Source organism: Poecile atricapillus, chromosome W, assembly GCF_030490865.1.
Source record: "Poecile atricapillus isolate bPoeAtr1 chromosome W, bPoeAtr1.hap1, whole genome shotgun sequence".
Taxonomy (NCBI): Eukaryota; Metazoa; Chordata; class Aves; order Passeriformes; family Paridae; genus Poecile; species Poecile atricapillus.
The window spans coordinates 50,968,415-50,986,836 of record NC_081288.1 but is presented as its reverse complement, the minus strand read 5'-3'; the positions used below and the strand labels follow the sequence as shown (position 1 = coordinate 50,986,836).

Here is an 18,422-nt window from a genome sequence, read left to right as displayed (position 1 = left end):
TGAATTTAGTAATCATTACCACCAGAATTTATTTAGCTTTTTTTTTAAGCCTACGTAACTCTGAAAACATAGATGCAAATATGTCACTGACAGTCTCAAAAGTGTCTATTTAAGTTATCAGTCAGAAAATAGAACATTTTTTCTCTGCTTTCACATTTCTCTGAGCTCTATCTCAGTTTTTCTAAAACTTACTCCTAAAAAGTTGTGTTCCATTGAGAGAACAAAAACCAGAGATTTTTTCTCTCTGTTGATTAAAAATGTATTCATAATTTTAATTTTATTTTTATGCATATCTATCATGACATTTATGATTAAACCTCAGTTTTCAATCAGTGCAAACACCTCATATCATGCCATAAAAGAACCCATTAATTCTAAATACCATGCTGAAGAAATAACATTCAGAATTTACTACTGTTTCCTCACTGACTGCAAAAACACTCCTTTTCCACTCTCACATACTGCAAGAAATAGAGACCAATGCTAAAAAGGCAAAAAAGATTTTGGTTTCCTCTACAGAAAGTATTTTTATAGAATTTATTCAACTTAAAGTTAGGAAGAAAATAATGGAGGAATAAGAATAGCAGTTTCTTTCATATGCTTTTAGTTTCAGACATACTGGAACGCAATAAAATTATACTGCCAAAACATTATAGATGCACAAGTCAGTTATACTGCATTTTGGACACTATTTGTCAGAACATAGTAAACTTCCAGAAAAAATACCCTTTAAAAACTAAAACACTCTTGCTGACTCAACAGATTTCAATTACTACAGTTTCTATCAAACTACAGTTTCTATCAGTTTTCCAAAACACTGACACTGTCAAAAAAACTAACATTTAACTACATACAAGTTATACCATTCAGACATGTACACATATGTGACAGAAATCCACCATATTTCCACTGCTACATAGAGAGCAAAGAATCTGGTATTTCTTACTGTTTTTCCTACTGAAAAATGAAAGAAAAAAACTACTGCTTTGCAAATAAATATATTACTACATACTTACATATAGTCATATAAAGTTTGGCACATACCAGTAATATCTACAGTTTCCCTGTACAGTGCTGCATATCCTCTGACTTACAACACTGCTACACCTAACCTTTCTTCTTTTCCTGGCTTCACCATATTCATATTGTAGCCTTCCAGCCAGTGCCTCAACTCCTTGGAAAAAGGTGAAGTTAAATCAGAATAAAGGAATTTCCTTTCTTATTACCCAGTGAAGACAGTCACAGTGAAGCTCATACCAGAACAGTTTTCTTTTACACTACTTTGAACTTGGTTAAAAAGGGCTGAAATCCTCACAGAGGGTAAAACTTCTAAAAACTTGTTATCAAGTTTTAAAACTTATAAAACTTGTTATAGTTTTGTTATAAAACTTGTTATAGCTTCAGAACTAATTACTGTCATCATCATTAACTCCTGTGGAACAGCTTCTTTTTCTTTCCTTCCAGAGGCATCCATACATATGGAGTATACAGGTATATTAGAGTATTTCACAATACCTCAGCAGTTACTACACATGGCATATTATTTGTATTTACATATTTGTTTCTAATTCCTGGTCTAGATACATGGTTTCTACTTTCTGTGTACATGTCATAGTGTACATAGAAGCAATTTGGCCTGTTTATTATTATGCTAGATTTGTTGTACCCTGTTTAAATCTGTATCTTAAAATTTTAGTATCAGGTCAAATTGACCATATTTTGCAATTTATATGTTAAAATATTGCCTAAAAATTTTGAATTTGTAAAGTTGTGTGAATATTCTCAAAAAATTTTATACCTCTGTAGGAAATGTAGAATATGAACAACTGCAACACTCGACATACAGATTTTTTGTTGCAATAGCAATTATGAATAATCCAAAATAAATGTGACTGCCTTTGTAAGCTCATCTTACACTAATTCCTTCAAGATCTCCTTTTCCAGATCTGTCTAAGTTAAAAAGATCTGACAGCCACTTGCACATGACTGACTGAAGATAGCTGGGGCAAAGCAAAATATTCATGCCATGACAAAGTGTTTATGCCAAGGCCCCAGTGGCACTGCCCCGTGTCCCAGGCAGGTTTAGCCTGTTAACACACAAAGCAGTTGAAACAAGGTCTGAACTCACGGTCCTTGGCATCACGGAATTCCTGGTTACCAGAGGAATAAAGATCATCCCAGTTTCAAAAAAACTAGGAATATCCAAACTCAGGGATTCTTCACTATTTATTACAGTGTATTTAGCTTTTAAAAAATTTATTTTTTAAATTACCTTAATTATCATACTCCTAATACAGCTGATGTAATGAAACTGTACAGTGTATGTTAACTCCAGAGTTCCAAAGACCTTGGTGACAGAACTGTGGTTTCACAGATTTTCATGGCAAAAGCTGAAAAAGCATGTAGGGAAATCCTAAATGAATCAGATATTCTCTGCTATCTAGCCATAACACAAGCAGTCATACATCTCAGTGAATCAGGGAAAGCAGAGACCAGCTATTTGAATTTGGATTGGTAAGCATCAACAGCAATTCTGGAACAAAAGAAAGTGGGGAAAAAAAAAAAATCCTCTTTGATTTGTGATGATTGGCCTGTACTCACCTGCTTCTTCTAAGCCTCAAAAAGACCTTTTAACTTCAACCTTGAACTGAAGTGATGTCCAAGATCAATTCTAGTACCACCATCCTGACAAAACAGAGAGAAATGTTTACAGCGATTTAGAATCATTTAACAAACCCAACACAGAATCTGGCCTTATCACCCCCTCTAATTTGTTCTCTTAACAAGTAGTAAGCTTACATGTAGTCCACAAAGAAATATAATTGTTCACCAAGTTTCATCCCAGCAGTAGAGTGACAGCTAAGGCATCACTCAAATTGTATTTTTATTCTATTTTTATTATTATGGTACTCAAGGGCAAACAAAAGGAAGGCTTCCCTGAAGTAGTTTGTTTCAGAGAACTGCACACAGTATCACTACTAGTAAGTTCACAGGGTCATCTGAAGGAGGGTACAAAAGCTGGGAGACAGCATGCCAATACAATTTAAATCTATATGTATGGTAGAAAGGACAAAAGGACAAGCAAAAAGAAAAAGGGGAAAAAAAAAAAAAAACAAAAAACACCAACCCAAAAACCCAGCTTTGAAGCTGAGACTGGAAGACTGCAAAGACAGAAGGTTGGACAAGGAAGAAGAAATTAAGAACATGCAGGTCTGTAGCATATTTAGATTACATCTATGCCTGAGAACATTTCTCTTTCCTGAAATCAACTGGCAGAGATAATCCTCCATCTTTGTAGGATGTAGGATAATCCTACATCTATGTGGCACAGTCACATATGCTCCAAAAAAGAGGGGTTGCATCAAAATTGTCTAATGGAGGTGGTCAAATAAATGTCTGGGAATTTTCTGGAACAATGTTAGTTTGCAAAGACATTAACTGTGGCAGAGACACAGAAATATTTCCAGGCATTTTTTAATTTACTAATATAGACACGGACTTAATGCCTGAAACTCTGCTATCTCTGAAGTAGATCCTACCAGCCTCTCGATGGTGCCTCTTGGCAATTCTCTCTTGCTGACAAGGTCAGAGAGAAGCAGGCAGAAGAGGGAAATGAATGTAGAATTTTATAAAGAAAAGACTGCTTTCCCACAGTTTAAGAAAAAAATCTGTGTTCCAACTGGCATTATTAATACACACTTTGTTACAAGATGTTTGGACATTTAAAAGAACTGCAGTTCTAACTTCTTCCTTTGTTTGTAGAGTGTAACAAAACCTGCTGGGAAGGTCGAAGTTCCTAGAAAACTGAAAGCTACCTGGCAGCCTCTGTAGTAGAGCAAGTGAAGAAGGGAGAGCAAAGAATGACAGGCTGGAGGAATAAACACTACATGAAACCCCTGCACAGTAGGACAGCACTGGGAAATGAGAAGGGTATCTTATGAGCTTAATACAAAGCAAAAAAGAGAAGAAAATGTTAAAAACAGGTAAGGATCCTAAGGCAAATATGAGGAGGTGAAGGTGGGTGGCAATTCTTAAAAGTTTTTGGAAAGTAAAATATGTGTCAATGAAACTTTGCTTGATGGTCATGTGGTCACCCTGGATCCACAATGTAAATGTCCAACCAACTGAGAGAAAAGCATTCATCTCACTGACCTATTTCCCATTAAAAGGTTTTGCCTCTAAATAGCTATGCCTCTAATTCTCTGAAGTTTCTTGTGCACTTGAATTCTAGACAGAAATACACATTCCAGTTATTTCTTCAACACTTCATTTTGTTGACTGATAATATGTAAGCCTCAAATGTGAATATTCTGTATTTCTCTTTTTTCCTATACTCTGTTACACGAAAATGCTTTCATATCATCAGTTTTCTTAGCTTGGAGTATATTAAACATCACATATTGCTTCACCTCAGAAATGAAGCCAGGACAACCACAGTTATTTTATATGAAATCTTATATCAAAACATGACCCATGTTCTTGAGATATAGCCATTTCAGAAAAAAAAAAAAAAAAAAAAAAATCATTGTAGTATTTTTTGCTAATTAGTCCTAATATGGAAACAACCACAATCACTAATCTCGACTATATAATTTTATCTTTGGTCTATTTCTGGCTTTTTCATTTTTCTTCAGAAATCAATAAGAAATATTAAAATTGGTGAGGATGGCACTAAGTAGGTGTGACAGATACATCACAGACAGGTCTTACCTACCAATTCTCTTTTCAACAGTGCAAATTTTCAACTTTAGAATCTTATCTATTCTGTTTCATTTATGCTACATTTCAGCGTGGCTTACCTGACAAAAGCAGCTGACTCCTAAAAAAAAATATTATTCTGTTATAAATATTGATTTGTTTTGATTTTTGCTAACATCCTAAAACCAGGATCTGAATCATTCCAGTTATTCCAGTTTAACACCAACATTTCTCTACCTTCCACCTGAGCTAACAGATTACATCCCTTGGGCCCCAGCAGGTAGAGCTTTTATAGTTTACCCATCCCCTACTGATAGTGCTTGAAGAGATATGTTTGCATTCTTCAATATCTAATAACTCCATCTGAATTCCATCTGAACCTTAAAAATTTAAGAATTTACAGACCCTGTTAACCAAAGCTTCAAAAGCACCCTTACAGAATGTTAATTGTCAGAGTTGTGTCAGAAATCCCTAGAATATTTAATTCAAAATGAAAGTCAAATTCACTGACTGGATGAAGACTTAGAAACTTGACTTAAATAAATGCAATGCTCATGTGCTGCAAGCCATTTCTTTTACTCATTCATTTAGTTGCTGCAATCACCTCTTAGCTTATTCCACGTTTAGACCACAAATCATTAGGATATGTTTACCTGTTATATGTTTGTACACTGCCTCTAAGACAATACTTTGATTTGAGACTATGTGATTTTATTCTTTATCCTGCCTTATTGGTGGTCTTTGGTATTTTTTAAAGTGTAAAGAACCCCACCAAAGTGCACTACAGCGCTTAAGCAATTCTCATATTAGATAGATCAAGTTGCCACGATGTGTCACTGTTTCAGGCAAGACCTTGGTAAAAATGGTTCAAACTGCATTACTGCTTGAAGTGGGTATTTGTATAAAATATTCTAATGAAGCACTTCTCAGCAAAACATGCAAGAAAATTTTAGAACCTGCTTGAGGGCTATCTATAGTTATTAGTAGGTACGCTTGTTTGGAATCACATAGATTGAGCCAAAGCCAACACTGGTTTCACTAAAGCAAAAATGACTTGCTAAAGAGACTGTCCAGTATTTTAAAGACATAAACATTCACTGGTATCTGTATCTTCCAACTCTATCATATAGGACCCACACAATTTAAAAGAACCCTCTTAATTCATAATAGGACATCTGAGCAAGTCTTAAAATGCACTATGTCAATGGGATGTCCTGAATTTTATTTGAAAACACATCACTTACATACAATCTATAACGTATATCTTCTTAAAGTATGAAAAAGTGTAAATTTATCTAACAGACTATGTATTTTTAATTATATTTAAACCACTTCAACACATTTACACTACAAAAAATATGTTATTTGAAGAATATTATATAAATTGCAGAACTGTGAATAGTAAAGAAACACGCCCTTTCTTCCTGATTCCAGGAATTCACATTTCTGTGATAGAAAGATACTCAGAAGCTCATAACCAGACAAGCACTACTGAGTGCCATTATAATTAACAAGAACATGCAAAATGAATTAGTATTTATGTTTATAATCTGTCCAAAGTTAAACGAACCAATGAAAAGACCTTCATACTACCATGATCTCATCAGCTAATTTTTACATACAATTTTACACTACTACTTAGACAAATGAAGGCTGGATTACATTATCAGAGGGTCCAAATAGAAGTTCTGTGGTGGTGGGAGAAACGTGTATTTTTTCGTGTGCCACAGAGAAAATAATGAATTCCTGTATGATTCTTGAGCTTTCAAGCTTCCCCAACTAAATATTTTCCAAATTTTTCAATGCTATGTACTTATAAAGGTTCACACTATATTCTAGGCTAAAAAAAATTATTCTTGAATTATTACAGCATGGAACTTCCTATACAAAACACCCATACTCCATTAATCCATAAAACATGTAAATGTGTAAGGAAGTAAGCCAAGGCTAATAATAAAATTTACCCAAAAAATCATTAAAAATTTAATATTAAATGCCCTGGAAATTGCCCGGTGACAGAAAGATGTCCACATGGACTAAATGCATCATCTACTTCCATTATGTTCCATCCACTGTGCAACTGATGCACAGGTTACATATAACTCCTCTTGGGGAAGAGCAGCTGGGGGGAAATGTTATTCCATTTAGGTCTTACCTGTCCTAAAGATCAACAGGACACCGATTACCTGTACCTATCAAAGCACACTGGAGAACATGGAGACAGTACCAATGAATGGGAAGCCTGGAGTGATGGAAAAATCATCCCTCAGTCTTTTCTACCAAAACATCCACGCAACGTTGTCTGAATAGTTGGATATACAGACTAAACCATCCCTGAGGCAGGTCTAATGTGCTTGACTTGCCCCGACATGATAGATAACCTGTGCTGACATTAATCTTACAAGTATGCATGATACCAATATCATATTTATAGAGATTTCTATCCAGTGTGCACAGATACCATACCTTGCTTTATCCTCAGGCATGTCTGTCTTTCTTCTGAAAACATATAATTTATTCTAAGACAACTCAGAGAAAAACCACTTTCTGCTTGTTGAATTTTCTTATTATAATAAACTGCAACAGTCTACAATAATTGGGGGAGAAGAATAAAAACAAAAAATGAAAGCAATTAACTATTCCTAAATAGTTTGTTCTACAATACCACTAACACAAAGGCACTGCAGTTTTGTGAATTACTTCCAGAATTATGATGTGTTTCTCCCTTTTTCTCCTGTGCTGTGATTAGAAGGGATTTAGAAATATTACCAGATGAGAATGTAGAACAACTTTAGAAAGTAGTATCTCGTAAGTGCACATATATGGTGATCATCCTGAGTTGTCTAACATATCTAGATTGTTCCTGTAAGGAGACATATGTATAGATTTATAACCTATTAACACATAAAGTCAAAATGCACCTGACCCTTCTGCCATGATGCAGACTCTCCCACTCACAGAGTGGCTGTCGAGCAGCAACTGGCATAAGGCACCTGAATTTAGACTGAATCACTCAGGACATTACACAGATGCCTCTCCAAAACTTTCATAAAACGTGATTCCATAACCTGATTTCCCTAGACAACTGTTTCTGTTGTGTGATTATCCTTCTACTGGAAAACTTTTCCCTTCTATTGAATCAAAACCTTCACATGAGACCCATCCATTCCAACTGTTCCTTCACATAAAGGGCAACCCTCATACCCTTTTTCTGCCTGAGTCTTTTACAGAGCCTGCATCCATCCATCACTAAATCCCAGCTTTCTAGTTGTTCTGCCACATGGCAATTTATTCCAATGATACCATCATTCTGGATCTACATGTTGAACTCTACTTCCTCCTGCTTCTTTCCCAGCAACAAGAATCTCATCTAAATAAATATACTTAAAACAAACGGAAGAACAAAACACAGACAATTAAAGAGACACAACTTTCAGGGAGAAAAAGAAACACTAAACTGTGTGAAGTCCACAGCTACGAACAACACAGAACAGAAAACCTATGACACACACTCCTTGAGCTACTAAAGGCCAAAAGAAAACAGACCAAAAAAATTATGATAAATACACCAAAGTAACTGTGAAAAAAAAAAAAGATTAAAAAAACAAACAACAAATACAAAACAAGCAAACAAAAAGAGACTCCAAAGTAATCATTTGCACAGCCTCAGTCTCCTGTCAAAAATGTCACCGTAGAAATAAAGACAGGAAATTGCCCCACCAACTGCTGTCATCTCCATTAAATGACTGTTTGCAGCATCTCAAAGTATGTGTTTTCTACTTCAGCTGAACAGCAGGTAACTCCTTCATCAGCATACAGCTTCCTTGGGGCTTCCACAGCCCTAACACACCCTCAGTTTGGGCACCTCAAGAACTACTCACGTTGCTTAGGAGGTTGGTTCAATACTGATATGACCACCAGGTAGTTACAGGTAATTGCCACAAACTACATGTCCGTAAGATGACTGGCTCCTTGCAGAGCTTCCTGTCCTAAACCCAAAATTTGATATGACTTCATTAATTGTGTCTTTTGCAAAGAAGAGCAGAATTACAACAGAATTGTGTCTTTGATTTCTTCTCAGAGATCCTGACTGGTGACCAGAGTGATAGGTCTATCCAGAGGATACTGATCACACATCTCCATCATTGCCTCTTGATTTCTTACTCAGAGCTACAACAGTCTGCAGAGGGAAAATTCTTACACATAGGCCAGTCCTCCCTCCAGGCACAGCAGGTCTTCAGCTATGCTGTATTTTGATATGGACCGCTTCAGATTACTGGGCAAGCTCACGGATTCCTTTTATGTAATTTCCCATTGGTTAGAGGATGACTGCTCATGGTTCCCAGATCCTTCTGGCAGTTAACAGTCCATTCATGTTAAACAGCCTAGAGACTCCCTGTCACCAACAGCCAAGGTAGAAACATCAACAAAGACACAGGGTATCAAAATGCTCTGGACCATCCCCTAGATACACCTACAAAACAGAACACCTTCATAACACTGAAAAATGTCCCTATAAGTACAGCAGATAAGTATTAGAGCTGTTGGATATTTCTGCCTGACTTGTACAAGCACATGACATATCAGGGTATGACTCAAATTTCTAGCCACAGTCAATAACTGCTTTGATGTAGATTGGAATCTATGCCCTTGAAGGGGCAACAAAAGCCAAAAAAACTCTACCACCATTTCAAAGAGGGTCACTGAATAAAAATGAGTAAGCTTGTTACAAGGAAGAAAAAAGAATCATCTACAAAAGTCATATTTTTACAGGTGGCACACAGACTGATTAAAGACACCTTTTGCAAGCTCAGAAGAAATGCATACAACCCATCAAAAAAGACTGAGAAAATCCAGAGAAGGGAGCTGTCATGACCAAATGGGATGAAGGAGGCTATTAGAAAGTTAAAGGCATCCTTGTAAAAGCTTCAAGTTGTGCCCAAGTAAGGAAAACAGAAAGTATTGTAATCTTTGGGAGGCTTAAATATAAAACACAGACCAGGGTCAGAGGCCTGCAGGGACCAGCAGCTCCCTACGGGCTGGAGGCCAGAGGCTGTGGGGGTCCATGGTCAGAGCAGGACCTTGCTGGCCTTGGCCAGGGAGAAGAGCAGTCCAAGGCAGCCCCAGGCCACGGCACATCTCCACCTCAGTGGAGACAGGCCACGGCTGAGGCCAGAATGAGCTTTAGGAGGAGCCTCCCACAGACAGCTTCTGCTAAGGCTGGCAGAAAGCAGGGGCCACTAATAAAATGGGGCTTTACCCACACCAGAGGAGACTGGAGAAGTTACTAGGCCAGACATCCTCCTCAGAAAAATACATGAGAGGTTCTATCTTAAACTGAAGTGCCATTAGAGAACATGAGAAAAAAATACAAACGGAGCTCTAACAGATTATGAGACTGGAATGTATCTCATCAAAAACTCGAGTATGGACTTGAGTATGAAACACCTGAACTTACAACAGAAAAATCCCTGCTTCGAAGTGTCTTAAAATCAAAGAAAGGTGGCAAATACGAAATCAATCCTAAAAAATCTAGGAACGGTCCAGAAAGCTACAGATCAGTACACATGGAGTACACACTAAGCAACTTCCTACAGGAACAGTAAAGTTTTTGTGTATGTCAATATAAATGGCATGTTGTTTAGGAGTAAACATTCCAGTATGAAAATGGAAGACACACTTTGGATTATCTCAGTTTTTTCAAGAAGTTGCTGAGTACACAGACAATTGAGATGCACTTATAAGTCATGTATTTTCAAAAATTATTTTACAAGCTCTCTTACCCAAAATAAAAAAGGGAGTCTCTGAATTGCTAAAAATTTAAAAATTTAAAAGAGAGAATATTAGGAATAAGAATAAATGACAGTTTGCATTATTTCCCAGAAGGATATCATAGAATCATTATTTATCATAGAATCACTATTAAGGTTAGAAAAGATCTCCAAGATTGCCAAGTCCAACTTTTGTCCGAGCACTACTGTGCCAACTAAACCACCGTGCCAACAAAACCATAGCACTGAGTGCTATGTCCAGTCATTTCCTGGCCACCTCCAGGGATGGTGACTCCATCACTTCTCTAGACAGCTCATTAAAAATCTTGGACATCTTTTCCATGAAAAAATTCCTCCTGAAACTCCCCTGGTGCAGCTTGAGGCAATTTCCTCTAGTTCTGTCACTGGCTGCCTGGGAAAAGAGGCCGACCCCCACCTGGCCACAGCCTCCTTCCCGGCAGCTGTCAGGATGGTCAGGCATTGAATAAGTCGCCCAGGGAGATGCTTGACTCATTGTACCTGAAGAGACATTTGGGTCTGGCTTTGGGGGATGTGGTTTAGCAGTTAAGGGGTTACAGTGGTAGTGCTGGATGGTTGTTGGACTGGACAATCTTAAAGATCTCTTCCAAACATTATCATGTTTCTATCTATCATATCTATTATGTGATTCTATGAAATTTGAATTCAGTTTTTGAAAATACAATGTATGCAGGATTCAAATGGTGCCTGCAACTTTTGGAAACTGCCTCCCATACCTGCAGAACTTGAATACAACTCTTCACACTCAGTACGATTCTGTAAGTTATCCCACACTAAATATTTTTTAATTACCTTTTGGACAATACTGTTAAAGAAGAAAAACACCTTATCCTAGTGATTTAAACAAAATGGTAAAATCCAAAGAAAAAGGGATCAAATATTTCATTTTCCTAAGATAATAAAGTGTGTTTGTTCATAAAGAAGCAAAGCTGAAGAGGGACTTTTTACAAGAGTATAAAGTGATAGGTCAAGAGGTAATGGCTTGAAACTGAAACAAGGTAGATTTACATTACATATATGGAAGAAATTAATAACTGCAAGAGGGGTGAGACACTGGACCAGGTTGCCCAGACACTTTGTGGCTGTCCTGTCCCAGGAAATATTTAAAGCCAGGTTTGATGGTCCTTTAAGCAACTTGGTCTAGTGATAGGTGTCCCTGTCTATGGCAGGGGGCTGGAACTAGAGGATCTTCAAGGTCCCTTCCAACCCAAACCATTCTAAAATTCTATGAAAGATCTATGAATAAGTTCAATCCCTTCAACAGATTGAAAAAATCCACCCATTTTCTAACAAATTTATGGTTCAGGTTAATTTAGACATTTATACTAGTTCTCATTTCTGCATTAGCTTTCATAACAAATGACAAAATTCTTGTAACAACCTCCTGCATTGCATGATGTACAGATTGCTCATGAAACATAAAACATCAACCTGACACATACAAATCAAAACATAATGGGAATGTAGATAGCTTTTACATTTTAAAAGCAGTAAATTATCTTGGATATTTATTACTTTTATGCTTATCTTGTGACTTTTTTCAACCCATCAATTTCACATTAATAAAATGACCCTCTTACAAACAGCTTCAGGCATACAAATTCAATATAAAATAAATACAGTAAAATATTGATAAGCTGAACTATGTAGTTTTGCTTTCCAAAATATTAACATATATATTCTTTTAAAGAGGGATGATTGAAATGCATAGGGTAAGAGAGTCCTGGCAGAATTTGCTTCAAAAAGATACCATGTGATTTTTTTGCCAGGAATGTCAATTGCTTTGGCTAATGCAGAGCCAACAAATTTTAATTTATGACAATTGTCTTTATAGTATCCTATGGAAATTTCTGTCAGTCATGGCTGCTTCCAGCCTCTCCAAGCCACCCACTGCAGAGTGGTGCCTCAGATAGAAGAAGTTTAGGAAAGTGCAAAACCACCACACAGCCAGAGGATTGGGGGGGGGAGGAAAGTGTGAGAAACAGCTTGAGAATACCAGTGAAGGTCAGTGAGCAGGAAGGTGACCTGGTGCTGCCTGAAGAAAGTGATGCTTTCATTATTTCTGACTACCAAAATATATTTTAATTGGAAATAAATTGGATCAGTTTTTCCCAGGTCACACCTGTTTTGCCTGTAACAGTAAGCAATTTCCTATGTCTTAATTATAACCCCTGAACTTCTTCCATTTTCTATTTTCCTATTTTTACCCTCCTGTCCTGTTGAGGAGGGAAGCAAGAAAGCAGCTGGCCTTAGCCAGCCCCCAGCACTGACCTACTGACCCCACAGAATCACAGCACTGGACATTTTGCTAATACTTTGAAGGATGTTCATGTACTATAACATTGTGAAAACTTACTGCATTTATTCTGTAAACTGATAGCCCTAAAACTGTGAAATTAAGAAAGCAGCAATTTAATGTAAAATTTTCCAATGAGATATCTATGGCCCACAATAGAACATGCCTCAAAAGTCTTTTCTACATTACTGAAACGTACATAACAGCAGCCCAAGAGAAAGGTTTTTAAAACTTCTAAATCAAACAGGTCAGAAATTACATGCTCATGGCTTGTTTCTGTAAGGAACACAAATGTTGCCACAATGACTAAAACTTATCTCCAAAAAAGACTATATTACACAGAATTTATCTTAATCCCATTGCAACAAACAGCAATTGATACACGCAATAAGCCCATTTACCAAAGGAAACAGACTTTTCTTGTTTCACAAGCAAATTTAACAAACAAAATTGGAAATATATCTGTTCAAACTGAAAGGAAAACATGATAAATGGTAACAGAAGTTAAGTGCCAAAAGCAAGAGGACAGTCGGAGCAAGCTGTGAAATCCAGGATATGTGCTGGTGGAAGGGGAAAAGAAGAAAAGTAAAAGAACTGGCAGACAAGTGTGTCACTTCTGGGTGTTGTGGGTTGTAAATTCTAACTACATTGGGAGAGCCCGGGCTGCACATGTGACACGTAAACACAAGGAAAAATGTATAATTCCAGTAAATTAAAAAGATCAAGTAAGCTGATATTTAATGGCCTCAGATGATCTGTCACACCACAGCAGATGCACTTCAGATGTTACCCAGCAGTAGCTTTTCCACCTGCCCCCCTTTTCCTGAGTCCTGTACATAGATTAACAGGATAAACACAAGCAGCTGAAGAGTTAAGTAGTGAAAGCAGGAGAGGAAAAACTAACGAAAGACAGATGAAGAAGACGACAAAAAAATCAATGGGAATAATGAAAGAATAAAACAGTGGAATTGCTAAAATGTGTGTGAAAACAAGCACCAGTATGTTGGTGTCAAACATAAAAAAAAAATATATAAAAATCATGGATTACTGATGTCAAGAAGCATTTATTTAAAAATGATCCTGCTGCCCGGAACTGTATATCAAAAAGGACCCTTTTGAAAACTGCCTGCCAGCAATCTTAGAAAGGCCTTGTCTTGTGTATTGCCTGTGGGAAATTTAAACTGTCCTTGATTTAAAGCAACTGAAACTTTTCAGTGAAATACAAAAAATAAATTTAATTTCATGTGATGTTACCATTAAACACTGTACTGTAAGAAGTCCTTTCATAAATGTGACTACATGGAAAAAAAATTCAGGGTAGCTCAGGACTGATGTAACTAGGCTACCCTTCAAGAGCAAAATTCCCACTGATTTCAGCAGAACAGATTTAAAACCAGAACTGAGCACTTTTGAAATTCTCTTATTTATGGATTCCACAGCTGGAATTCATTCAATGCTCTCATATCTATGACTCCACCTTAACTGCACATTTTTTGATAGATATGTTATAAGGAGAAACAAGTATAAAACTGTGATTCTTTCACCTTCCCTGACTCAGCGTTCTATGGACTCTACTGATTGTAATAAAACTTTTTGCCCGAGACAAACAAACAATATCTATATCTGGCCCCTCATTTATTCAAAGTACTTTGTAGGAATCTTACACTGCAAAAAACAAAAGAAAATCTCTCCCTTGGTAACTCCTCAAACACGTCAGACCCTACTGAGCTGCCCACAGAGTGTCCAAGGTAATCCCATCTGGTCTCCAGCTGTCCCTTCAGAAGGGTGCAGGTCTCCTGTGTCATATCTGACAGATGACCTCTCAGGTTATCTCAGATTCACAGGACACATAATAAAGCCCACCCTGTCAAGTATAAAGCTACTGGGCTACCATCGGCAGGTTTTACATTAGTTTTGCCTGGCTTCAGTAGTGGGCCATTATAGCAACATGTAAATCTGTTCAAGTAAACCCTTTATTTGGAAGCTTTCCTAATGCTTAGCCAAAGAATTTCTTACTTACCCTTTCTCTTTTTGCATCTCATCCACTTACTTCTAGCATGAATTTATAAACTACTTTCCTGCTGCCAAACTCTCCATACGATTTATTAAAACTTTAGCCCAACAACTTAATATAAAATACATGCTATTACTAATTATTACTAATTGAAAATCAAACACACAAATTTTTCTGATAATTCCAACTTTTTTTTTCATGGGCCAGACAGGTATTGAAACAGAGTTCACTGACACATAGCAAAACATATATATATATATATATTTGCAAGATATTTTCATCTCTTTCATTGCTGAAGTCAACAAACTCTGACCAAATTCCAATGGCTAATTCTTATTCTTCTTCTCTTTCTGAATGTTACATTTGTCAGAATGTAACATTGAGGGACTTTGGTTGGTATTAATTCCAAGACAAGATTAAGTTCAGTGTTCTACACCTCTATGTTATATGTGAAGAAAATAAAGCAACAGATGACTTGAATTGTTTGACTAATTTTGGTGGAAGAGAAAGTACGGTACTGCTGTTTCATTTAACAGCTAAATCATCAATTCCAAAATTTCCATAGATGTTAGGTATAAGCAATTTTTTAACACCCTTCCTTAAAAAATATTCATCCAAGTGGAGTATATTTTTTTTGGTTTTTTTCATATTTCTCTGCCTCTCTTTATCATCACTGCTTAGATGGAATGTATATACCCACCAGCTGCAAACTGCATAAAAACTTTGGACGGCAAATACGGCTAATGGGCTACTCACTGCCATTTACAGATCAGAAACTTTAGCATATTATCACATTTACTGAATTCTAAAGTATGTTTATACACCCAAATTGTTTAGGGTTTTTACAAATTTTACAAACCCTGACACAAGTCAGAAATCTTTGCACAGAGGCATTTCTGAGGTAAGTTTTGCTCTTATGACTCAGAACATTTTTCCATTTATAATTGCCATTGCAATTCTGCAATTAGAAAAGCAATCAAATAATATACTGACAAAAATCTGCAGCTGCCATCATGCTGTTCATGACGAAAATATTTTGCTGTCCATTGAAATACCCATCATCAACGGATATGTTATGGAACCATGTCTAGTCTCTCTGAACAGGAGGCAACTGAAAGATATATGGAGATGATATAACAAACCAACTTACTGTGACTTAGAAGAAATACTACAGTTGCTGTAACACAAAGAGAAGCAACTAATCTAGTGTAATTAGAATTTTTGAAGACATGTTTTCTACCAAAGTAAATCTACAAGTGCCTTCTGGGCAGTGCATAACCATAAACAGGAACTCAGGATGAGTCTTCAATGAAACCTTTGCTTCCATGACACGTAGATGGGACTGGGGGAGCAGCAGAGATTCACCCCTATCAGACAGGGCAGGATAGGGCCCCTCTCAGCAATCGATATCTGCAATCTTCTCACAAAAATGAAACAGCTAACTATAAAAATTATCAACATGGCTAACAAAATATGACAACACCAGCACACCAGATTATAAAGTAATTCAAATTTGATGGTATGATCAAATCCCTAATGAAAGCAAAACTTTGCTTCTTTTTTTAAAATACATTTATAAACTTCAATAACAGAACAGAGAAAGATCAACTAACCATTTGAAACATGGTGAGTCAAGTGGCTGCTGCCTCCCATCAGGCACAGATCACCTGGCTTCACCTTAAGAACACGGCCCAACTGCAACATTTGCTGTAACACCAACATCTTTGGCTGTTTTACACAAAGATATTTATTTTGTGGACACCTGTAGCATTCTCAATATTCTTACGACAACTTTTCCCCACTGTAGACCAAAGAGCAGCAGTAAGAGCTATGGTTCTATGACAGGTAAATATGTGTAAGGAACCAGGACTACTATTGTCATTATGGGATTAGCAACACAAGACTACAAACACTTCACCCACCTCTTCCTAGAACTCTATCACTAGAACTGCTGGGTAGGTAGAAGTACAGCAAATTTCCCATTCTACCTATGGTATGAAGAAGGAATGAGAAAAGAACAATGAATACTAACCTCTTTTAAGATACAAGGTGTATCTTAACAGTAGTTGTAGCAGTAGTTGTCCTGCTGCCTTGAGAAGTGAAAGGGTTGTGCAGAGAACGATCCCTCCCAAAAAGAAAGGTAACACCCTGGACATTGTCCTCAGCTTCCTCTTACTGGCTCTGAGAACTGTGTCCTTACAAAGAAGACTTTCTCAGAGATAAGCACCAGAAAGCTGAACATTGATATAGTCTCTGGTTCTGATGTATTTGCAGCTATCTTTGAGCCCAATTACCTCTTCTGGCAAAGTAAAGATCTTGCTTTGCTTTGCTTCTTGCTGGAGAACATCAGTATGGTATTCCTTGTGATGCCCTGAGGTGTGCACTAAAGTGAATCACAATGCTCAAGCTCCAAAATAACAAATTTCTCATCAACTACCAAGACCCTGAGTTTAGAATCACTCCAAGTGTGTTTTTGAAGCCTTTTAATGAGGTAAATCAAACTGCCAGGAATGGCAAGGGAAGTATGAAAAGACCACCGCTGCAGATACATTTTGGGTCATTACATTGTATCATAGAAGGTAACTTTAGTAAGGCCTATCTGAGAGAGTTCCCATTTAAAACTAAATACACACTTTTCCTATATGCTATACACACAGCAGAAACACCATTTCCCAGAGACAGAGGCTAAAGGAAAGAAAAACAGAAGGAAGACAGAAGCAATGATAAAATATGGTATCAGCCAGCAATCAGAATGCATGTCATTATTTCTGAGTAAGAGTTAATTTCCATGTATGTTTGCTTTAATCTTGAAAGAAAAAAATGTATGTATTTAATTGAAATCCTCAGTAGCTTTTTCAACATGTCTTTTTTATAAATCAAATGCATTTTATTTGTATGGATATATTTGACATTTTCCCTTCCAATTTTTCCTGTTACTACTGTAACAATACTTAAAGCATAGTGAGAGTACTTACATTCAACTTTTGCCTGTTTCAGCTCTTTAAAAATCTTTAACAATCAGACTTAGAATAATTCTTCCCAATTGAAATATTGTTGTAATATTTATGCATTTATTTTATAGAATTTTTACTGTTGCTTTCTATATTGTTTTAAAAAGTACTTATATTTGAAAACACACAAAAGAACAACTAAAGCCTGTCAAACAAATCAAGAGTATTTCTGCTAAAATGCAAACATCCTGTAATTTTTACATTTCTCCCCATATTCTATGATTTCCTATGCTCTTGAGCATTAAGTTTTCAAATATTCCATTTATACAACACTCTTACCATATAATTTCAGCTGCTGCAAGAATGCTCACCCGCAAAACCACAAACACAAGTCGTGAGTGACAAATACTGCATTCATCCATGAACAAAGAGTATTTGCAACTACACTTGTGGTTTTTTTCTGTTATTTTTAATGATGATAATATATATATATACATAATACCTGAATATATGACATACCACCAAGCTCTTCAGTTTTGCATATTTTCATGGTTGAAGAATAAACTCCAGAAAATATTAACCACCCACAGAGATCACCTTGACATGCTTTTGCTGCAGAAAATAGAACATTATACAAACTACTGAAGCCTGAA

General features: G+C 36.6%; 1 protein-coding gene across 1 annotated transcript in view; it reads right to left on the bottom strand.

The window, feature by feature from the left end:
• LOC131591951 (forkhead box protein P2-like) overlaps nt 1–18,422 on the bottom strand; it is a 397,175-nt gene that overhangs the window by 278,694 nt on the left and 100,059 nt on the right. The window contains exon 4 of the mRNA XM_058863087.1: nt 2,602–2,685. The gene's annotated coding sequence lies outside the window, so the exon portion shown is untranslated. The remainder of the gene's footprint in view (nt 1–2,601; nt 2,686–18,422) is intronic.